The sequence below is a fragment of the Meleagris gallopavo genome, chromosome 10, assembly GCF_000146605.3.
Source record: "Meleagris gallopavo isolate NT-WF06-2002-E0010 breed Aviagen turkey brand Nicholas breeding stock chromosome 10, Turkey_5.1, whole genome shotgun sequence".
NCBI classification, from domain to species: domain Eukaryota; kingdom Metazoa; phylum Chordata; class Aves; order Galliformes; family Phasianidae; genus Meleagris; species Meleagris gallopavo.
In genome coordinates, this window is record NC_015020.2 from 8,467,858 (window position 1) to 8,493,089 (window position 25,232).

The following is a 25,232-nucleotide window of genomic DNA, read 5'->3' on the forward strand; positions in this document are numbered from 1 at the left end:
AAAAAAAAAAAACACAAAAAAACAATTAAAAGAATCTATGAAGATATGAAAATACAAGAAAAGTAAGTAAATGCTTTAAAAAAAACAAGTAGCATAATAGGTTTGTGTGGTTGACATGATCATGCTGTCAGCATGGCTCTGTTACTTGTTTCTTGGCCATATAGTGGCGTGGAAGGTCAGTGTTATTGAGAGAGAAGGTGACTTAAAGATACAATTCATCTGCAACTCTACCAGATCTTTTCCGTTTAAGGTAAAAATCCATTTACCTTACGTGTTCCAAATGCTGCAATTATCAAAACTTATCTATCAAGTTTTGGCTACAGTGATGCCTAGGGCTCAGTGTTTCTGTCAGTTTGGAGCGAATCCTATTACTGTTCATTTTGTTGTCTTTTCTCTGGCCCTTCTTTAATTTTTCCTGTGCTTGTGATTAGGCTATTTCAGCTATTAAAAAAAAAAAGTTTATGCTAATAATGGAGCTACTTTGTATCTTTAATGAAACACACAGATGTGGTATTGTACCACCTTTATTTCTAACATATTCAAATGAGATTTACATGGGTTTACACTCTACTCCCCAAAGAGAATTTAATGAACATATATGTTTTTAATAGTTTTAGCTGTCAAGTATAAATTTGGCAAAGCATCTTAGGGTAAAAGAAATTTGTTTTGGAAGATGGGTCATGTTTCAATATAATAATGTCATGATTAGATCGAACTGTAAACTTGAAGTTTGACATAGCACAACTAAATCCTCAAATCAGTGCTTGTCAGTCATACATCTTTTTTTTTTTTTTTTAATCCAAGAGAAATACAGCTGTAATCCATAGAAGATAGAGAAACATTTATCTGAAGGGGAACTATGCCAGCAACTCCAGGATGTGGCTCATGAAATATAATTATACCCAAAGGGAATAGATGCATTCATTGGTACCTTATGCTTTATAAAGCCACAAGAGTTAGCCATCACGGTGTAATAGGTGCATTACCCATCATGTCTATTTTGGAAGAACTGGAATTATTCACAAAGAATATTTGAGCCCTGTATGCTTCTAAACTTGGGGGACGAAGTAGTCTTCAGAATATGAGAACCAGTTTAAAGACCTGCCTTTAGGGGCTGACAGGCACCCTTACAGCCATGCACAATCCCTCTTGCTTTGTTAGATTGGTATTATTTCATAACAAAGGTGATTAGATGGGCATTTGTTTGGTACAGATTTATATTCGCCTGCCTAGCATTGTGGTTGAGACAGTTTGAATTCCTGTTCAGCCTACTTTATTTTCTTGTCATTCAGCGTTGTGAAACCAAATGAGCTTCTCCAAGAGAAAGAACTGCATGCAGCATCTTCTCTGTGCTAATAGCCTGGTAAGGTTACCTGGGTGTTAGCTGGGGACTAAGTCACTGTGACATGTCTTTTAGTACTAGATATGCCTTAGATGTGACTTACCTTTGCACTTTCTTGTGCTGCTGGTTTTTGACCTTAATGTTCCTTTAGGGCACGTCTTTGTTCCTGATATATTTCCTAAAAAGGGCGGTTACAAAACTTCATTTACTGTTTTAAGTGTTTGCCTTAGTTCATGTAGTGAGTTGTAAATCAGGCTGTGACTTCAAATGAAGGCAACCTGTTTCATGGATCTGTTGCTCCGTACAGAATGAAATAAAGGCAAGTTATCTTAACAGAAACAACATCTGAATACTACTTCTTCAGAACGTAAGTACTAACTGTGGGAATAGAAAAGAGAACTTTGTGATATCTGTTTAAAAAGAGTTGTATGGAAGGTTTTGAAAGTGAAAATTAAGTTTGGCAGAAGATCCGTATGGCTCAGCTACCTGCTAAAGACGTCAGCTCTTAATTTTACATCTGTTGTTGATCACACCGCGTGACTTGATATTCTGTTTATGATCGTGTCACTGCTGTGGAAGAGGCAATGTTAAATTGCCATGTATAGTCAAGCAGGGGACTTGCTCTTGCATGTATTTTTGATGACAAACAGTCCCAGGGAGGCATTGCTGGTGCACTACACCAGTACTCTTACAGGAAGGAATCGTGTTTAGTTTTGTTATTCTTTGCTGCCTCAGGCGTAAGCTTCTATGATCTCTCAAGGTATTTTAAACAAGGTAGAGTTATTATCATCTAGACCTTAAACAAAGGAATAGTTTCATCTGTAATCTCAGTTTTGTGTTAAGAATTGTCATTTTGCATTTGTTTAGCAACTGAATTAGAAGAGAAGCCAGCTCAAGGAGAGCTGCTGAGTGCTGGCACCCAGTGCCCCTGTTAAGTAAGGCTTTGGTGCTTTATAAAAATTGGCAGTTAAACTTCAAAATAGTGTATTATCTGGGCTGCTATCCTCAGGATCCTTCCTCGTGAAAGGAAACACTGACTGAACTCCATTCTGAGCACGCGTTTGTTTCTTTTCAAACCTCTCAGCCCCTGCGCTCTGTCCCACAAGGGGGTTTGTTCCCAGCAGCAGCATGTATTTTGAATCTTGGGAAGGCACGTTGAATGGTCATTACATTTTACTGTGAAAATGTTTGTGTAGTGGTTGTTTATGGAAGTGAGAGCTTCACAAAAAGTAAAGGTAGTTCCTTTTTTTGCTCCAAGCAATGGCAATAAAGCTGGAGTTGCAGATTTGCTAAAACACTGGAAGGATGATTGTCCTAAATTTGCTGCCACAGGGACAGTATATGAGCACATACAAAAAGCCTTCCTTTGCTAACCACTCATCTCTGGGAAGGCAGCTGGGAAGTAAACCTGTAGAGCCTAAGTGCTACCTGCACATGGTTCAGGGTTGCCTGCAGTTCTGCTCAGAGGAGCTTCCAGGAAGGGGCAACCATGTCTGAGCTCACCTTTCTTTTGGGCTGCTTGCCCACCCACAACTCCCTGCTGTCCCCTGGGAGATGTTTAGGGCCTGCTGTCCATCACATCCTTTAAAAGCAGTTGTACCTGGAGGTGTGGAACACATCTTTGAGTTCCTATGGCACTGCCCAGGGAACATCCCACTTGCCAGGGACTGCTGATGGGCAGAGCTACAACCACTGCTGCAGCTCCAGGTTCTGCTGCCTGGGCTGAGCCAGCTGCTGTAGTCTCCAGGCACATGTGTCCAAAGTGAGCAAATGTTTCACAGTAAAATATGACAAGTCTACTTTGTGGTCTTTTAAAAATATTTCTGGCATAGCAAAAGCAAGAAAGATGGGAGACAGGATTTCATATGGGATTACTTGGTGCTAGTACAGCATTTTCTCCTTGCCAAGTTTTTGGTTAAGTTGGAGCGTGCAGTATTATGATGAGGCGAGACACTCTTTAAATAGAAAATAAATGTTATTGCCATCTGCAGAGCAATTTGATGAATCAAATGAGTTAATGAAATCTTTTATTGGCCTTTTTTGAATAAACAGATTCATACGGATTTTACAAATCCAATGTTGGATTTTTTTAATATCTCTACCCTGAGAAATTGTCAGAAAATTAATTGTTACATGGTTACTACCTTTGGAAGACTTCCTTTCTGATGCTTTGCTCTAATTTAATATATATCTCAAATACTTGTAATGAGATTTTAAGAATACTGATGTGATCTTACAGAAATCATCAGATGGGAGAAATGCAGATGTGTTAGTCTGCTGCCCTGTCAACTACGGCAACTATGCTGTGATTGATCAGCGGATATTGGTCTGCTTCAAGCGTGCAACCTTTGAACATCGATATGAGTATGCATTAGGCAGCAAAGATACAAATCTAAAACCTAAAGTCTATTGACATAAATTGTGTTCTCAAGAACAATGGGAACACTGTTCCAAGTGTGGCAGAGTGTCAGAAAGATGAAATGGCCTGGAATATGCCCAGAGCTGTACTGTCTGCAATCAGCTGTGGCATGAGACAAGTAGACTGCCCAGGTTTCAGTTATTGCCTGTTAATGGAAGGAGGTTTTGGCTGTGCACTATTAGCCCATTGCTGGAGAAAATGCCTTTTTCTAACATGTATAGTACCTGGCACAAAGTCCTGATCTCTTTTTTGGACATATAACACGAACAAGATAATTATTCCGCTGTATTGCTATGAATGTTTTAATCTTACTTATGTGTGCCAGTCATTCATTTTGAATAGTTTGAGACATTTCAGGTGTTGGCATTTTTATACCAGCAATCAAATGTAGCAAATATCATAGTTTATCACCAGAAACCACATATCTTACTCAAATTTAACAAGTAACTTCATGAATTAAAACAAGAGCTTATGCTCCCCAGCAGCTATAAACATCTGTTTAAACATGTTAGGGATTATTAGTGCAGTACCTCAACCTTGTTAACTTGAAGTGTGAGCCAGGTCTGCAGTCCAAAGCAAGCATGGGAACTGTGAGGTAGCAAAAAAGGGGACTGGGGGAGGAGGAGACCATTTTCTAGCAGAGTGAGGATTAATTGGACATATACAATAACTACACACAAGCCTTTAAACTTTCATTCAGATCTAGTCCAGTCATAAAAACACAGCTGTTCAAGCTAACAAAGCATTATAGGTCTAGACCTGCAAATGAGCTCATGAAGAGTATTAGAAATTAAAACCTGTAGTAAAAGTCTTAGGGCACATTTAGTTGTCACATCTGTGCTTCCACTGAAAATAGGTCTATGTTAAGCGTTGGGCTTTGGTACTTGTTATGAATGCTCTCAAATTATAGGATTGAACAATAAGGAGTCTTGGGTCCTCAAACACCAATATAATGTCACGAGACTAAGGAAGCTGAGAGACAGCCAGTGAGGATGGTTATCTTATGTGGAAAGATACTAAGTGTTTGTTTTTCTTTTATCTTATAAGAGAAGATGTGAACACAATACTTGTCTCATCCTGCTTCCTCTCCAGTACACTTCTGTAACTTATCCATAACTAAAATGCATTTGCTGAACTTTATTCAAGCAGAATCTCATGGTGGTTATTGCTTCCGAAAATGGTAGGTTTAAAACTTGTTCTACCTAGCCTCAATGGTGGTGTTCTTTCTCAGCTCTTTTTGTGACTGGGGACCTGTATTCTAAGGACAGCTGCTGTGCAGGTGCTGTGCGGATATGTCTTCCAACTTTGTAGCTTTTTCCCTTCAGCCAAACTAAAGCATTAGCCTTTTCTAACATCTTATGGTTGTTAGGATTTTAGTTTGTGTCAGGTGGCTAAAATAAAGCCCTTAGTATTTTCATCACACTGTTCTTCATTTCTCAATGACTGTGGAAAAATTAACCTTTGGCCTGTCACTAGCCATTACACAGCGATCACTGTCTCAGTATTCCTATGCTAGCACCTCTGTGATGGACGAGTCTTGCACATCTTTTCACAACTTCTCTTTGACAAAACTGAAACTTGCTGTTAAATCCCTTGATTATGTCAGTATTTGTTGAAATTCTGCCTTGCTTACATCTGTCCAAGGAGCTGCTAAAAATGTTTCTCTTTCTCATGATTCTGATTACGTTGCTCAATTCTTTGAAGTTGCCTAATTTCCTGTTTTACCCCTACTTTACTTACAAACTGCTTCCACCACTTTCAAGTTCCTGCACTAACAGCAAGCTTGGTTGGATAATTCTCAGCACTGTAGGATATCATGTAATCATTTCCTTTGACAGAAGCAGCCTGTTAATTACATGTAAATGGATAGATGTAGCTTTTTTGGTGCTTATTTTAGATTGTTATCCAGAGTTGCATTTTAGGAACTCTCATGTTCCGCAATATGATGGGCTTAAAACAGAGTGGGTGGAATAATGAGAGAGGATTGATTATTAGTGATGTACTCAAAACTGGTAGTTAGTTATGGGAAGAGATCATTAGTATCATTAGGGTACCAGGTAGTGAGAAAACATTAGAATTTAAGAACCTGAAGGAAACAAGTACTTTGCACTTCTTAGTGTGTGTACTGTGATGCTGAAGGAGCAATCAGACCCTGGAATACCAGCAATCCACCATTGGTATTTTGTAAAGTGCCAGGGGATAAGCAGACAAATCAGTGCCATAGAAGTATGCTTAAGCCTTTTGCCAAGAAGGAGATTTTGCTGCTGTTTTTGTTTTTGTTTTTTTTTTTAAATGATTCAGCGTATCCTCTGTTTTGTGGGAAATCTGTTTTATTTTATTCCTGTTATATATTCTTAACTGAAACCTTTTTTCTTATTTGACAAATAAATCACTGATGTCCTGGAACAATAAGCAACCTCTGAAATTGTGCATTTTATATATGATGATTGGGAGTACGAGTATTTGAAAGGACCAATGTTGAGGAGATTTTCGTGGTTTAATGTAAATGCCCTTTGTAAAATGAAATTGATAAATGTAGAACCTCCTCACCCAGAGGTTCTACCCTGCAGTTCTTCAGTTTAAGCTTTTATTGAAACCTTTCAACTGAATAGGATTTTGCAAGACTTTAAGACACTTCATGAAAAATGCATTTATCAACAGTGCTTTGGTGAAAGTTATGTAGAAGTTGTCTAAGAATGTAAATTAATCCTCTTGGTTTACTTTGCAACTTGGTCTGTGTATTCCTCACTGCATTCCTGAATTGAATATTTTTGAAGTAGAAGATATATTGCCTTTTCCCTTTTGAAATATTAATATTCATATTTGCTGAAAACAAAAACAGACTTGATAATATTGCTAATAGCATTGCTGCAAAACATCTGTGCTCCGCCTGCAAGAGTGGTTTCAACTTGATGTCTTCTAGCTGGAGTCAGTATGATAAACTCATGACAGCTGGGAGAAGGTGGTCAGCTTTCTTCAGAAAGACAATCTTCAGCCTTTGTGCTATCAATTCTCAAATGTGTGTATTTGCTAACAAAAAATCCCACTGAATTCTGGATGTAAACAATGAATTGATAAATAAGAATGGATCACCTGTTAGCAGAGGTTGATTATATTGCTGGTATTCAGAGAAAAAGGGAGACAGTAAGGTTGATCAGCCATAAGAACCTCTCAACAAGCCTGCTTGAAAATGGGTTTCTCTTTTTACCATTGCAACTGTCATATTTACTTCTGAGAAATCAGACATTTAAAACAACAGTACAGATTAGGAAGGCAGCTATTCTAAAACAAGTTTGAGAAAATTGAGAGTGTGGCTACTCTCTACGTAGTAATGGGATAGGGCCAAAAATTACCGAACAAGTACCTAAATTATATTGAAGCACAAGAAAAGTAATGAATTGTCACTTGCTGGATTCAGCTGTGGAATGCTGAGAACCTCCTCTCTGTCTGTATCATGCTTGCACAAACAGATTTGTTTGATTTGTGCCCACAAATTCAAGATAAAAGATTAATTTGTCTCTCAGGAAAAAAAACAAAGCAAAGAGCAAAAATGTAGTTGAACATTATTCAAAGAAATTATTAAAGTCAAACAGGAAAATGGCAAAAACAGTGCCTTTTAGTGATGCATTTGACAATTCTGAATCTGACAGATATAGCTTTTTTTTTTTTTGAAGCACTTAATTTGCTTCCTGCTTGGTTTTGAAACTTAATAATCCAAGCACGTCTAAAAATTTAATGACAGATTTTTTGTAGTCTCAAATTTAAATTCAGAAAAGCAATGACAACCATTGAAGTACAGAAGTAATACACCCAAATTCAATACCTGAAATTAGGTAAATGTAATGCCAAACAGGCAAATCAGTGTATGGTAAAGTCTTTTTGATGTTTTGATTGTAGTGATGTGAAGTTATAAAATATTTCCTAAGGAAGTAGCGTTGTTAAGGAATTGAAAAATACAACCAATGATGAATTTTGTCAGGGACAAATATTCAGCACTAGCCACAGATTTTAGCCAATTGTTCAATCCTACCAATCTTGCTAATGACTAAAAAAAATGGCAGTTCCTGCCTTCTGACACCCTACATGTATGTTCAGACATCAGCTAACATATTCAAACAATCATTTTTGTGCCCTTAGGCTCCATCTTTCCTCAAATCTCTCCTTCATTGTGATATCTACAATCCATCTGTCAGTTATTAGTCTGATAGAGTGATATTGTGTACTATCCTGTGGATCAATAATCTGTCTTTTTTCTTCCAATTACTCATCTCCTTTTCAGTATTTTCTAAATTTACAGCAAGGACCATTTTTGTTGTGTGTAGTTCCTTGCACAGTGGTCCACAAGAAGTACTCCCAGTTGCCATAGCAACATAATAGCCATCAAAGAATACTGCAGTCTAAAAAGCATGACTTAAAAAACATGGTGTAACAACTTAATGGAGGTTTCCTTGCTTGGAGAGCGCTCTTTTGTCTTCTGCTTCTGTTAGCCATCAACCCACTTGTGTGATAATCAAAAATCATTCTTGGCTTTCCAATGAGATTGCACAGGTTGGATCTGATTGGGTAAATTAAGCAGAATTTATAAAACATAAGGAAAGCAAGACATCCCTGCGTGCATCATGGCAGTGAGTCTGAAATAGACAATGTAGCTGTTCAGTGACATGTAGCAGGATGTTCAAAGGGATACCAAATTCCCTAGTTCTGGTGCTAAATAAAAGGGGAACAGAGAAACTCCTATGGAACAAGGTATAGCCACTACGGAGCAGGAAGGAAATGAGAAAAGTAGGGAATTCCTCTTTGTATCAACAGAAATATTTTTTTTCTTTTATCATACACACCCCAAAAAACTGTTTATTTCTCAATTGGCTGTGGTCCACTCAGGAAGTCATCTAAGCTGCTTGTACATGAGCTTCATATCACTGCTTATCTTCACAGTTTCTACACATGTTAACTAATGTAACGAAGAACACTTTCAAATATTGTCAATTCAGAGCAGAGGCAGCCTAGTAATGAATTGCTATATGCTATGGTACTACAAGGAAAGTACACTATAAAGAAGACTCGAAAGAGAATATAATAAGGCAGACGAGAACAGGGTGTCTGTTTACACCGTAAGCCTAAAAACAAAGAAAATGTGGTTTCACAAATGTAAGACGTGGCAACTTCACTCCATGAAATCAATCTGCATCTATACAATTTTAACATTTAATTCTGAGTAGTGTATTTTTTGTTTTCATTATGGTGCTCATAATAGTGTATGGATACATGATGGCCAGCGACGGTACGCTGCCCCAGCTGCTAGCTAGATGATGTACAGCTTATAATTTAAAACTATTTGATGTATGTGAAAATTATTGCAATATTTTGATCATGTTCAAAAATGACTTTAATTTCTATGTAACTGCAGGTGTCCAAATAAAAACTTACATCAAGATCCCTTTCTATGCAGTGTAAATGCAGTATTTTAAACAATCAAAACCCTAAATAGTTTCCTAATGCAGTGTTCCTGTTCTTGAGATCTCTGCATGGTTCACACGCTATAGCAAGTCTGGAATAATATCCTGTAGAAAAGCCCTCAGCAATCAAAACCTGCAAGTATGCAAAGCTCCTGAAATTTAGTTTGAGCTTTTTGATGTTTGGGATGCAAAATTAGAAGAGGAATCAAAGATGAAATGAAGTGAAATTAAGTCCCCCTCAGATACCCTAAGAAGATAGGGCTGTATACTACCCATCTGCATAGATCCTCACAAAGGGATAATTTGAAATGTTAGATATAAGCACACTTTAAATAAACCTTAATGCAAGATTCAATTACCCTGTCTTGTGTATTGCTCTGTACTGTGGTGGAAATCTATAGGCTATTTCATCTGTTGGCTTGATAAAGAAAAATAACGTAAACAAGTGATTTAATATTTTTTACAAGCCTTGTTGATACTGTTATAATTTGCTTCACATTCCTTAACACTTCTATGTGCTTGAAAAAAAAATAAAAAATCCTCTTTGATTTAACAGTGACATATTAGAAACTGAAGCATGTGAAACATGCTGGTGTTTTGCAAAAATAATTCTCCTGAAGGTTATTCTGTGCTTATGCTGTCGTCAGTGCTATGAAATTATACTTTCTTCTTTGTCTATGCAAATTCTGTACTGAGGCTTTATTTTTTCTTCTGTGCAGTTTGCACTCATTTTCATATATCTGTCATCAGAGCATTAAAAAATCATAAAAAAGCTTGGTGCTACAGTGTATTTTCAGCTTGCTTTTATTTTTTCCTTGTTTAATTCAGAATCGATGTTTGGAAACATCAAAGTTTCCAAGAACGAGGAGGTTCATTTTGGTATTTATATCTTTTTTATTTAGCATACCAGCAACTATTTGATGGCAGCCTCCCTGCTTCCAAGCCCCAGAGCTGCGCACATCCCTTTGGGTTTGCCAAGAAGGCTTAGGCTCATTGTCCCATGTTGTAATGATCACCAAGTGATGGAGTTTTTATTTAAAAGTAATGTGGACGAGCCCTGCTCCTGTCTCTCCTGCCATCCATGTGGATGACCAGTACAGTAATGTGTTTTCTCTGTGCACGCTCAATATTCCTGTTGGGCAAAGGAACAGAAAGGATATGTCCCTGTAACTCCTCATGTGTGCAGCCTTTCACTGTTGGCAGTGGTGGAGCACAGAGAGGACCTCTCTGTCTGAGAAACATAAGCCACTGTGCTCCTGGGTATGTTATTAGCAGTCACTTGTAACACCTGGATGAGATGTTTTCAGGATGCTGTTCTCTAGCCTCATAAGTCTTTCTAATTTGATGTTATTTGATGTGAAATGTGTGTAAGTAATGTTAATTATGCAATAGGTTTTGAAGAATATGTTTTGATTGTACAGTGGAAATGTCAGTCCCATTAACAATCATTACCTGTCAGAAAGTAGAAGAAGCTTTGAATGAATGCTAATTCTTTTCTTGTATCTCTGCAGATGCATACCAATGTTCCACACACGTTCTGTTGATTTGTACCCCAACCACGAAAGCAACCTTTTCTCTCCAACTTTTCTCTACTTGAACTGAGTCCAGGAAAGAGAATGGAGCTCTGATTCCAGTCCTTCCGTGAGTCAGATTGGAGTGAATGTTCTTCAAACATAGGTTTCAATTTTTAGAAAGCGATTCATCTGCTGAAATGCTTCCAAGCCTTGCTCCCAATGGTTTCTGGGATTTATTAAGGCAGTGGCAAGGGTTCAGGAGGGGGAATTTAGAGCCAGCAGTCTGCGAGGAAGAAACTCATTCTGATTTGCTTTGTTATATAGGCTAAGAAATATGATTTAATAACCACTTCTCATCATAAACTCTCTTATTATTTTCTTGTCTTGAGTATCATCCTATCAGGTGAATGGGTTTTTGTGAAGCACTATGAAGTTTGGCCTGTGTTACAGTAACAGCCTACTACTATTGACGGCCATTTTAATTACTGCTCAGATTAATTAATTGTAACTGTAAGGCTGACGTAGGATTATAGTAGTGGATTTCAATCTGGTTCTGTTAAGGATCTGCTAGACGGAGGGAGTTTGAGTACTAAAGTTCTTAAGAGCCACTGAATCTGGGATCAGTGACCGAATGCATCACAGCACACAGTTGTTTTAAAAGCCATCACAACGCCTGTATTTTAAATTCTTACTTTATGATGCCATTATTATATGAGTAGAGTCTTACTCATTTTTTGATTTCTGGACTTAAGTCTTGCAACAAGAACCCATACAGATACTCAGGTGTTTCATGTATTTTTCACTTCTGCTGCTCCCTTTCATCCAAGCATTTACTCACCTAGTAACACATGGTCTCTGATTTAGGTCAATGAATCCTCCTTGAAAGTGGATGACAAGGAATAGCTTGCAGTATTCCACCTGAGGCTGCATTAACTTATTAAAAGATTATTGTTACCATCTCTGTGCTGTTCCCCATGCATTCAAGCTGCCTTATGTCTTCCTGTGCCGCATCACTGTGTTGGGTGACTGCCATTCTGTAGCCAAGGGACAAACTGAAGCCCTTATCCTCCTCAGGTAATAGCAGCCACCAAGGCTCCTCGAGATTTTATTGGTTTTCTTGGTGTTTATACCTCCCATGCCATATTACTGAGATGTATCCCCTTTTTATTGAGTGTTTGTTCAACAGAACTAAAAGTTCTCATATTTTCTTTTTAGGGAGAAAATAAGCAGTAAACTATAGTTTGTGTGGGGGAAATAACCAAAGGATATTTGAGAAAACAAAATTGTATTCTTTCACACTTGTATAAAACACATTATTAAAGGCTGTCCTTTTCACTGACAATCAGGACCAAGTCAGGAAAATCAGATTTTCAGTGCCAAGTTGTCCTCCTTTCAACTTATTGTTGCAGGAGAACATGCGAGCTGAAAACAAGGCCGATTTTTTCATACTTCAGTTGTTTTGAACTACTTGCTTTCCTGAACTATTGCAAAACATAGTACTGGGAAAGGGGTGTCTTTTAGTTCTAGTCAAAAAATCTGACCTGTTTTCCCAGTTTCAGCAGGAATGAGGAATTAGGCAGATTTTTATGATGCAGTCTGGTTATAGTTAGTAAGGAATGATAGGGGAGGGAGCAGATATAGAAAATAATAAAGCAGCAGTGATGCTGATGCCAAGCCATGTTTTCATAAGAAAAAAATGAACAACAGATTTTTACTTTTTCTGAATTGGCAGCTATTTGTCCTCACTTGTGTGAAATACTGACAATAGAGAATATTTTTTTTTCTGGACAGATTAATGTACCTTGTTCGGTTTCTTTGGAGTTCTATTCTTTGATGTTTGTATAATTAAGGTTTGGTCCATGTATTTAAAGCCATATTTAGTAAGTGAATAGGCTACAACAATTATCTTTGGAGACCAAGGTTTTTTAGAGTACTTAATTGTCAGCCTTTAGGAAATCAGATGGAATAAGGTGTTAAAGAAGAACAACATGCTTTGTGAACATTATGTCATTAGTGAACAGCAGGGGATAGTCAGCCTACCTGTATGCATTTCATTCAGCTGCTTGGGTCTAATTGAAATGACTTTTACTAGGGGAAAAAAGGCAAGTGAGTGGCAAGAGGAGTAGGAAAGTCACTGTTTAATGTGAATTGGATATTCTGGACTGAAGATTCCATTCATAAATATTTTATTAAGGAGAGTAGACCTCCAAAGGAAGCCTCCAAATCCATTTTCAACTGTAGTATCATGCCTGATAAAGCAGTCTGTGGAAATATCTGGAATAAAACTACGGATCCACTTTTTCCCTCATAAAGGAAAACCCTCTGGAGGTATCTACTTTCCTCTGATTAGAACAACAAATCCAAGCGATGGGAGACTTGTAAGGTAAAAACAAACAAACAAACAAAAAACCAAAACATAAGGCATTTAGAGTTGGGTCTTCAATATTTTTGTCCATCCATAGGGGTGAAGTTCATATAGCCAAGGATGGTGCATTTTGAATGTTTAATTAGAATGTTTAGTAATGTGTGTCCTAAAAAATCAGCCTATGATTTGTAATAAGTTGGTGTGCCTGGGCTCATCTAATAGCAGTGCAACTGTAGCAGCATTGTGCTACTCTAATCCTGTCATTAGTAAATGACATGCAGATTATACATGTACAGCTGTGTGTGACTCTTTTAAAGAGTATCCAGCTTCTATGTTACCATTAAATCCTGCTGAAAGAGATTGCCATAATAGCAATATATAATAATATGACCTGTGTTCCTGTCTGCTGTTTCCATCATGTGGTTGGTTACTTTGTCACTAATGCTGCAGGTACTTTGGTATCCTGTAAAACACACAAAACAACATTTAGTTTTAAAGTGGGACATAGGGTTATTTTCTTATGTGAAGCACTGAAGCTACCATAAGTCATCGCAGGATTGTCTGCTCCAAAAATGAAGTACAGAATATGAAGCAGTCAGTGATCTTAAATCAGCTATATATGGAAGAAATAATTAATGCAAATACATACTCTAAAATAGCATAGGGCAATAATCTTAAATACTTAAATTTTTGAGAATGAAATAGCTCATGGGAATCCTTGAGATAATAAAAAGTATTTTGGAATGCAGTGAGTATAAGACTTAAAGAGGAATGATTAATGCTTCTCAGGCAAAGCGTACAAAAAATGAAATGATTTCTGCACATTAGCCTTGAGGAGCTGTAAACTGTAGAGAAGATAAGGAGATGCTGTAAGCATTTCAGTGCTTATGATCTGGAGAACAAAGACTTAAGATCTAAAAGATTTGTTTACTAAACAATAAGGCACTGACTTGTGCAGGTGATGCTATGTTTCTGCAAGAGTCGAGAACTGCAATGGATTTGCATGAACTTAAGATCTGGGGAATGATCGAAGACCTCTGCTAAATGTCCTGTAAACACTGCTTGTGTCACTAGAACATTACTTCAAGTAATTGCAGAAGAATAAGTAATTAGGACAGGAAACGTGGTGCCAGGTGAGAATCAAGTCTTTGGGGGTAAGTCTGGTCTTACAGAAATGAATGAAAATTCCCATTAGCTTTAATGTTAGTTATTAAGTTTTGTTTTCAGTACTGATTGACCTAATAGTATATATTTTTATATTTATTTAGGCTATGCTAATTACAATTACACATAGGATATTGTAAACAAGTATGTAAGCAGATACATACATGCATACATGATACATAAATACACAAAATGGACACCTATAATGAACCATACTCAGGTACTCTTCTGGAAGGTATATAAATCCTGTGCCCAAATTAAACATGTGAATTGTGCACTGCTATGTACATCAGGTCCTGAGTGCTAGGGATGGGCATAGCCATCAAATGGAACTTCTTGGTAGGCAAATCAATGTGTTGGTCAATCTTGCTTTTGTTAAATTAAATCTAGATTTATAGTAAGTGATTTTGCAGCAGATTTTATGAATTCCATTGTAATTATAAGTGCAGTGCTTTGCACTGTATTTATTCAACAATGTGTGCATGTTCACAAGAAAGGTCAAAGAAAGGTTTATTGCTGAAGCTGTCAGTCACTGCTTTTCAGAAACGTTTATCAAAAAGTTATGCCCAGCAAAACCGTGCAGCTTGCCTTTTGATGTTTTGTCTGATGGAAAAACTCTTGTGAACATATCTTGAAAGAGACCATAAAATAATGCCTTTGCACTGGCCTTTTAATTAACTATTACTAAAATCCCACTGCTTTTACAGTTCAGTAACATATTTTTTTGGTGGATGGTGCACTGGGCTGGTTGCCACTATTAAAGCACGTTCTAACAAGCATCCTCCACCTAAAGGGTGCTGCAGGGAGCAAGAGAAATCCTTTAGTTATCATTTAACTAGCTGTACATGCACTGTTAAAGGTTTAAAAAAAAAATTATAGAAAGGAGATCTGCAAATTTTAAGGTTGGTTTTGTTATTAAACACAAAATATTACTAATTTTGGGAGGATGTGAATTTCCTGAGAAATCAGAACCTGCTGGATGCAGACACTGCTTTTTAATGCTACATCCCTGAAAATAATCCTGTGTTGCCTCAACCACAATGCCTGAGAAAAGGCAACACTTGTGCTGGAGCTACTACTGGACACCATACTGTGGGATTAACTTCCATTTCATAAAGAGGATTTATGATTACTGCAGAGATGAGCAGGACAGCTCCTTGTTGGTCTGGTGTTTCCATGGTTGTACAGCAGTCCTTCACATTCTGCTTTATAATGACAAGCAACCAAATAAAAACTGCTTCCAGTTTTTCCTCAGGAAAAAAAAAAAAATTAAGGAGTTTTCAAATGTGTTAAGAACAGGAAGACTTCAAACAAGAAGGGTGAAATTCCAGTCCCAAGACTGGTAGAAATGCATAACTTGGCAATAAGTACTTTGGTAGAGCCCTGCAAGACAGCAGTTAATATCAGATTAATTGCAAATCAATTGTTTGAAACGTTGTCTCTTCTGGGGTGTTTGAATGCTCCCAGATAATGAGCTTGGGAAGGTATTCATCTCCCCAAGAGAAACAAAAGTTTCTGTAAACTTGACTTTAAGAAGTATTGCTGCAGGCAGTGAAATCTATACAAGCAAATAAAGCCCAGGAGATGGGTTGCCTTCTGGCAGACTATTAGAAAGCATTTTATTCCAAACATGCAATTCTTCAAAATAACAACTATTATTTTTAACTGGGAATATTTTCTGTTTGAACTAGCGTTTTCAAAAGCCTTGGAATCAGAGTAACTCCTATCTCTAGTCCTGCTTTATGTCAGTGCCATATGACTCACACCTATGGGAACATAATCTGTCATAGCTTGGGTTTGGTACTGGCTGAGCCTTGTGCAAAGTAGTGCTATCAACCTTGTCATGCTCCCTTGGCTCTTAGGGGAAAACAAAATTAAAGATGCAAAGAAAGATGAAAAGGTGGTCTCAGAGCTCCCCTCGTGGGGCAGAACTGCAGCAGGTGCAGGAGGGCCCTGGCAGTGTTTCAGTTGCAGAGATGTGCAGAAAAGGAGTCCTTTGAGGACCGGTCAGCTGTTCTACAATCACTTTGGACCCTGAAGAATCTTTAGGGAATCTTTAGGAAAAAATGTAACCTAAGGAACCATCTTGGAAAAACTGCTTCTCAGAGCTTGAATGTCTTTTTGTTGTTGCTACTGTTTGGACAGTGGCTGGAGAACGGATTCCAAGAACTCCCAGCCTTGGGGCACCATAGAGCTCTCCTGCTGTCTGCTTGATAGCTTCCATGGTCCTGCAAGGGGACAGCAAGGCAGTTTTCCAAACACTGTAAGCTTTTTCCTATGTGATAGCTTGATAAAAAGATAACAGAAAAGTTGCATTCAGTTATGAGAAGCCAATAATAATGATATAATGCCTACCTCTTAAAAGAAGAGTTCCAATTATATTACAAGGAAACTCTTGTTCTGTGAGTGAAACTACTGACTTCCCCATACAGGTGAGAAAATCCAGACATTAGAAAAGGGCTAGCTGGGAGGAAGCAGGGGAGGTGACTCCATATTTGCTGTCCTTCCAGCTAGCAATCCACTGAGAACTTGCAGTGATCTACCTAAATCTGGCCTTTTTCATGTTATGAGAAGGAACTTCTTATCTAGTTTCTACTGTTTAAAACAAGACAACAACAACAGCAAAAAACAAATAAAACAAAAACCAACAACCAAGCCCAAAACTAAGAAAAACCTGTTAATAATAGGTAATAATTTGAAATTCTGCATTCTGAGCACATCATCTGAGTGAAGAATTCATTCCTAACATCTAACCTGTTGATGTAGCCCAGGTTACAGTTGGCCTGCTGGGCTGCAAGAGCACACTGCTGGCTCGTGTCCAGCTTTTCACCCACCGGGACCCTCTCTGGGGTCCCTCTGAACAGGGCTGCTCTCAAGGTCTTCTCTTCCCAGTTTGCACACATACCTGGGATTGCCCCAACCCAAGTGCAACACCTTGCAGTTGGCCTCGTTGAACCACATTAGGTTTTCATGTGCCTCCTTTTTGAGTCTGTCCTGCTCCCTCTGGATGGCATCCCTTCCTTCTGTGGTGTCAGCTGCACCACACAGCTTGGTGTCACAGCAAATGTGCTGAGGGTGCACTTGATCTCGTCCCCTGTGTCATTGATAAAGATTTTAAAGAGTAATAGTACCCTGGCTTGACAGGATTTTCTCATTTATTCATTTCAGTGACAAGGTACATCTGTGAGAATATTATGTAGAGGAGTAACTTACCAGGAAATATAGCAAGTGATAGTTTTGTTTTCTTTAGATGAATCACTGCAAGTGTTTTGCTTTATCTTTTAAGTACAATAATTTTAGAAGTCTTACACTGTGATCCAGATTTCTTGGTAGAGGGAATAGAGCAACTTTGGGACTGGATTCTACACAGCTCCTTTTGTAAATTGAAAAAAGTTCTATGTGGAAACTTCAGCGGTTCCGTAACTTTTTGATGTAAAATCCTGAGATGATGTTTTGGGGGAAGCTTCTATTGCAGGGCTGCAACAATGATGGTGCTCACTACAGGGTTTAACATATTACACCTCACAGATTAGATATCCCTATAAAGCAATAGCACAAGAATGTGCTGCAATTATCTATAACATCTCAGATGTGACGTGAGTGCTATGTATTTATTTGAGACGCTTAGCAAAGATACAACTGATTTTCTGCTGACAGTTGGTATTCTTAAGTATTAAGTTCTCTATTTAGATGTAGTTATCCCATTATGTCTTGTTATTTCAACCCGCGTTTATGCCTTTTCCTTTTTTTAGGACACGTTCTATCAAAAATAAATAATTAAACCACAGATGAACTGTCAAAAGGGAACATTCATATTTTAACGCAACATTAACATTTTGGTAATTAACATGGCAGTTAATGCTTTTAGCAGATGTAACAACATTAGACTTGTAAATTTTAATTAAAGCTAATGGTTCACGATAGCTGTAGGGATCAGGCATCCTCTCTGGATACTGAAAACATGTCTAATGTGATTAGAAATACTAATTGAAGAAAAAAGGACTGCAATAGTGATGACTGTACTTCTTTATCCTACTGAATTATTACAAACCTGCAGCAACTTTTTAAATACATTTGTAAGAGGAAGATTGAAGAGTCAAATGCTCCCCTTGAAGAAATGAAAAGGGGGTCAAGAGAACATTAGATATTTTCTGTGTGTTAGAAGAGGGAAAAGTATTAATTGAAAGCCACTGCTCCTTCCGTATTCTCTTGAGACTGTATTCCCAAGAAATACCATAAAGTTATTTGGTTACGTTTCACACCCCTTTTGGATTTAATTAGGAACTAATATGTTAGTTTTAATTCCCTTGGAGGCTTTGAATTCCAACGGCAGGCACGGAAGCAGGACTGGCACTGGGAACTGTGACTCTGGTGGATGTTTCTCAGCTTCACTGAGCGTTAAAGAGATTGGTAGCGAGTCCTTTTCACGGCTTGTTGAAACATGAAACATTTTAATAAGCACAGGGAAAGGATTAGTTTTACTAAGGGTAATTACAAGCTGCTAGCCACCTATAAAATGCACTTACATTTTATTGTAAAATGCCAGCAATATTTATTTCACTTGTTATGTGGATTTTTTTTCTAAATCTGGCTCAGTCTACTGAAGTTGGTGGGAAAAATCTCTAGTCCCTATTCTAAAAAAAATTACCATAGAAAATCATGTCCTTTCCACTGGGAGTTCTGGCTAATAAAGATTAAACACTGGAACTTAAGTTTGCTTTTTTGACTGACAATAGTTATTTTTGCTATAAATGTGGTTATTCCCCACTAGTGCCTTTAGCTCTGCTTCTGTCAACACCCTTCCAACATCATCATAAATTATTATTCATTTACTTTGCAGCGCAGGCGTAGGCTCCATTCCACTAGGCAAAGTGCAAAGACATGGTGAGAGACAATTCCTGTTTGGTAGAATTACACTCTAACTAGTTGTGACAAAGGCTGAGAGAAAAGATGCTAGGAGAACGACAAAGGCTGAGAGGAAGGATGCTAGGAGAACTAATGCTGTTTTCTCTCCATTTTATTTTTAGCTGAAATAGGAAACTTGATCAAGCTTGTATGGAAAGACTGAATAAAGCTACTTGAAGAAAGCTTATCAAGTAATGCTGCAGTTCAGAACACTTGCAAAGATTTATATTAGTTTCTGGGGAAAGAGCCTGCACGAGAAATGGAAATCTTTTTATCTTGCATTGGTACTAAATATGAAAATTAAATGGTGTTTAAGTAATTACAAACCGTAGGCTGTCTTTCTCCAAAGGTGTAAATTTTGTTGAATTCCAGTAAGAAAGAAGATCTCAACGTGTATTTTGAATAGCTGTCCTGCTGTATCACCAGGCCTGATGCAGTGGCTAGCAGTAAATCTGAATATTGCCCTTTATAGCCCACTCTGCTTTTTAAATAGCAATATCCCTATCGCTTGCTGACTATATTATCTGATGAAATAAAAAAAGCCAAAAAAGAAAAGCCCTAAACTCAACTCACTGACATCAGTCTGATTTTGCCAGCTTTACATTTGGGATGACATTGCGACCTCCCTGAGGAGAACAGCAAAGCTTCCATGAGGTCAGTGGCTTCATGATTTACTTGTATGTTAACCAACCAGGAAATGGATTATCCTGTCAATCATTTTCCACTGGGAAATACCATATGTTTTACAGAGTTTGTTCTAAATTTTACCTGTATTATCATTGTCATAAATATCTTTCAGGAACTCCTCAGGGCTTCGACACTGAGGTGTGCAATGGTGAGGATGGCTGATGTACCTAAGAATTTAGTCAGGTGCGAGGAGAAACAAAAGTCAAGGTTGAGGTGTCAGCACATTCTCTGGACACAGAGTCTTAATGTTTAGGCACCAACGAAGCGAATGATTCAGCGCTCGGGTATTTATTTTATTTGGCATAAAATGTTGCAGATCTGGATTTTCATTAATAATTTACTATAACTTCATGGTAATAATGACTCAAGCAGAACATATTTTGTGAAATCTATGCCTTACTGAAGGAAAGGACAAACTTAGGTGATTTTTTTTTTCTTTTCTGGTTAAAAGAACATTCCTGGATCCAACAGCCAAGGCCCAAGTCTTCCGCTGCGTAAATCAGTGTGACTTCACCAAAGTCAGAGCAGCTATACTGACTTATACTAAGAATCTGGGCCTTGGTGACACCAAGTATATTGTTTATAGTTTTTATTGGCAAGTGCATGTTTATAGACTTTAGGACAGTTTCTAATCCTGCGCCATATCGTAAACACTACTGCCTCATACAAACAGACACAACAATTATTTGAAAGTTGTAAGGCTTAACAACTTCTGTAAGAGTTCCTTTTATATGAATAACACAAGTTTCTGGTTTTCAGTGAAAGAGCTTCATGCGTGCAGGGCCACTGCCGGACAGGAGTTAGGTAATTTGTGCTGCTGCAAGCAGTACTAGCAGCCAGGCTCTGGCATTCAGAGCAGGGTAATAAATTAATTTCCAAGGTAAAAACTTAAACATACCTAAAGGGAATATGATGTTGTCATTGATGAGAAGTTTGTTGCCACAGAATTCCTCAGACCAACAATCTTGTGAGATTCAAAACACAAGGAAAAAAAACAATCAAAACAACAGTAGCTTGATGCATTAGAGTATACGATAATTATTTCTTAAAAGGAACAGATATTCCAAGTAAGAGTTATATAGGCTCCCTGTCAGGCCTTGCTATGCTCACCAGGACCTGTTTTAAAAAAGTCCTCTTTTGTGCTTGGTTGTTTGAATCTCATATATCAATGCTTTTTCTGATTTTTTTTTTTTTTAACTTGAACGTATGTATTTTAGATGCTGTTTTGGGTAGTTCTCAATCTGAAAGTAGAATAAGGTTCAGTTCACTGCTACTTTTAGTGCACATACTCTCTGTATGGCAAAAGTTTTCTGCATGTGACAATTATGGAGAAATCAGAAACAGCACGTTGCATTAATAATGCTTTGGAATTCTAAATGAAAGAAGGACTAAAGTCTTTCAAATTACCGCATTTAAAATTTAGAACAATAATTTGGTGTGTGTGTGCAAAGCAGGAGCATTTTGGTATTTTGTTTGCTCACAACACTGTATTTCCTTATGCACAGCGAAATTTCACCACAGCTTTAAGTTCCTTAAACTCAGTGTTTCTTACACTTGTTTATACAGCCCTGCACAGCAATACTGCTAAATGTTCAGAGCTCTCTGATGGCCCTTAAATCTGAGTTGTCAGCCTCCAGGTTTTAGATTTATAATTGCATGTTCCATCTCCCTATTTTTTAAAAACTGTAATGGGTATATGAAAAGGAATAACTCCATTTGCATTAGAATGTAGTTCCATCTCTTCAAAATGATGAGCAGAATCATCTTTGGAAAAAAAAAGTTAAAAGCAATTCAATTCCTCAGCATTTATTGTGTCCATAGTTCTCTGAAGTACCTGCGTTTCTACATTACCTCCTGTACATTTTTTTATCATGGGCAAACTTGGTCATCTTGTTGCATTTTCTCACCCTTTCTGCATTCCTCACCTTTCCAACAGCTCTGGCATGTTTGTGTGGTGTGACAGGCTCCCCAGCAGGAATGTTTCATGAGACCTACTGAAGCCACCAAGTTTTTTTTCTGGCCTTATCTTGGTTAAAACTTTGTCTTTAAATCACAGTCAAACAAGGCCTCACAACATCTACCACAGCAGGTTTCCTGCTTCTGATGTTTTTGGAAGAGGTTTCACAATTACTTTTTATACCATTACCAACATTTTCCTTGAAATGCTTTTGGCCTGCCTTTTACAGTTCCATGTTTAGATTGCCAGAGCTTTTGCTACTTTCTGTTTCTCTCATCTGAACACAATATTTTAAGAGTGCTTTTGCTACTATCCATTACTCTCCTGCAGAGCTCCAACTGGTCTTCAGACGTTCCTTCCAGGAGCTTCGACAGGTGATAGACACTTGCTCAGCAATCCTAACACACGTCACTTTCCCCTTTGGCTCTTACTTTTAATTTGCTTCTGACAAGCTTCCTTGATGACTTGTAACCATCTTTTCAAAGTTCACTGTTCCTATGGTAAATTTATTTGTCCCTTTCACTTCTACAAAGGTGTTGAATTTGGATATATTGTGGTCAAAATTCTGGAATGGTTCTTTGATACAGAAGCTCTGAAGAAGGCCTGGTGCCCTACTTCATTCAAACCAAGAAGTCTCTGAGCTTCTCTAATGAATTGAGTTTAAACTTGGCATAGTATCCTATCGCAATATTTATCAAGCCCAGAGAGAACTTATATCTCTTCACTCTGGCCATCACACCTTTCTAATTTCCCTGCCACAAAAAAGGTAGATAGATGAGCTTTTTTACTGTTAGTAACAAAGAACCAGGACAGAGAGAAACCCTAAGCCTGAAAATTCAGGCTTCAAGGTTTTATAGTGAACAGTTGCTCCTTTTGATTAATTTCCTCTGGTTTACTGATTTGAAGAACCTGAAGAATTGTTAACCATTGAGCTGTTATGTTACCTCTTACATCTGTGACCCCAACCACATCTATTCCCAGCTTCTCTGCCCTAGTGAGCTCCTTTGCCTGAAATTGTTAAAGTTTTGAAGTCTGTATTTTTCTTGAGTTTAAAGTTTATGCTGTTAATGAACATCTCAGGAAGCTAGATGTATGGAGTCCTAGATAATAGGAGTAGTAGGAAGCAAGCACATTAGGAATCACCTGGGGAGTAGGTCTAAACGTCTGAGTCCTTGCTTGACTTAAATGTCGTTGCCTAAAAGTCTCTAACTGCTTTTGAGTCTGGTAACCAAATCCTGGCAAAGACCACCAGTATCTGGTTCAATGATAATAACACACAACACTGCCATTGCAAATAATACCTTTTATGATCATCTGGTATTTTAGATACCCTGAATGTTTATAGGTTTTATACATATCAATAGATTTCAGTGACCAGAAAAAGACTCATGGAACTTTCTTAAGTTGATTAACTAATTGACAATACTGAGGCTGATGAAGCGCAGCATCAGTGACAGTGACATCTGCCAGTAGAGCTTAGGAAGCATCTGTAAATGAGAATCTGCAGTTACCAACTGTTCAACGTTGTTACATATTTCTTTACCAAATTTAACAGTAAATTATGAATGTCTGTGCATTGCTACAAAATCATTACTTGCAGACTGTTAAGGAAGATCAAAATTAACTCCCAAATTAGAATTAGTGAGGGGCAGCTATACCTCTCCCATATATACTATAGAACTCACATCTAGTATGATACCTAGGGTAAATATGGTTATTTATGACCCTTCTGTAATTCGCAGGATCTTTCTCTGCCACCTCTACAATTCCCCCTTACCTAGTGATCTTTTTCTCAGTATGCAAAACCAGTGCACTTAACTTGCAATTTTAATCTAAGGGTAATTAAAAAATAGGTGGAACAAGATGGTACTAACAGTCCTATGAGAGCCCTTTATCTCCACAAATGTTACATAAGGCCAACTGCAGGGACCAAACTTGTCAACTAGCTCCAGTATGGGGAGTTGTACGCTAAACTCCTTCCTTCTGCCTCTGCCTGTTTGATTCCAGGTGTGGTGCATTTGCCACACCTCCAGCAGCTGGTAAAGCTTAGCCTAAGAGCTGTGCTCTTCCTCTCAGATCCCTAACTCCAGCATGTCTTCATCTGTTTTCTCTAAGTCTTTGCTAGCTGGTTAGTCAGTGTCCCCTGCAGCCTCCAAGAGAATCACTTACCAGAGATAAGCCTGCTCCTTAACAACCCCTTAGGCTAGTCGATCTTCCAGAGCCTTTTCTGCCTTTCTGATTCGGTGTGATGTGAAGGCTCCATTACCATGAATGTTAGATGGGTTTATTAAAGTGAAAATGTGCACTGAAAAGCAAAGGCAAACATCCCTTTACAAGTAAACCTTCATACAGCACAGGCCTGAAGACCAACTTTGATAGCACATGGCAGGTTTGCACCCTGCAAATTTGAAATTTGTATTTTATTTAAAATTAGTATAGTATTTTATTACAGCTTTCTTTTTTTTTTTTTTGGTAAGGTTCTTCTTGATGGCCATGATGATGGTTGGTTAACTGAAGCAGCGTATTCAGCTTTAGGTCTTTGGGTTCTCACCAAAAACAAAATGGAAGCAGCCATTTTTTAACCAAGTGAGGCTGAAATACAGGAAAGAGAAGAAGCTGCAGCAGTTGGTAGTATCAGGCTAAAACAGTGGTTGGGTTCAGACAGCTGAACAGTGTAGAAATGCAGTAACTGTAGCTACAGTGACATAACAAATGGAGAAAATTGAGGAATAAAAATGTAACTAAGCGCAGTGGGTATAAAAATAACATCTTGCTAAAACAAAACAAAAAATCCAGGTGGCTAAAAACATCAGATGACAAACTGCTATGATAAAGAGGAAATGTGCAGAATTGCTAATAAATGTATTAGCATCAGAGAAATGAGACAGCAAAGAAAAATATATTTTTTAACTGTGAGAGTTTCTATCATCACACACCCCACAGACCTCTCAGGGCTGAGGTCCACCTCACAAGCAGGCTGTACTTTTGCAGAGAGGTGAATGGACTTTTTCTAGACACTAGTCTGTATCTTATTTATTCTGCAAGGGACTTTGATAAAGTACAACTTAAACTGTTACGGAAACAAAAATAGTTGTCCTTTACATATGGTTTCTTCACCTTAGAAGAAGCTATTTGATCACAGTGCCATGTAACCCTCCCTGAGAAATCGTGCGGTATAATTTGTGCTCTTTTCGTTGTGTGCCAATAAGCTTCAGGGCCGAAGCTTCAAGTGGGTGCTGCTGGCTGATCGCAGAACCAGCGCCCTGATTAGAGAGGCCTGCGCGCGCCTACTGCTGCTGTTCTGCTGCGCGGCTTTGCCGGGCGAGCGCCGTGCCAGGGCCGTGCCTTCAGCGCCGCTGCCCACCCAGGTCTGAGAGCTCCGTGCCTCGGAACCTTCGCGAGCCCGTTACCGCTGAGCCGGGC

At 38.2% G+C, this 25,232-nt stretch overlaps 1 long non-coding RNA gene across 2 annotated transcripts; it reads left to right on the top strand.

The window, feature by feature from the left end:
• Window positions 1-1,279: 1,279 nt before the first annotated feature.
• Window positions 1,280-20,323, top strand: LOC109369231. Of its 2 annotated transcripts, XR_002118026.1 has the most exons (4): window positions 1,280-1,363; window positions 10,729-10,858; window positions 11,596-11,805; window positions 19,288-20,323. It is a non-coding gene; the product is annotated as an uncharacterized LOC109369231 (long non-coding RNA). The 2 variants fall into 2 exon arrangements; XR_002118025.2 differs by lacking the exon at window positions 19,288-20,323 and having other exon boundaries at window positions 11,596-13,757.
• The last annotated feature ends 4,909 nt before the right edge of the window (window positions 20,324-25,232 follow it).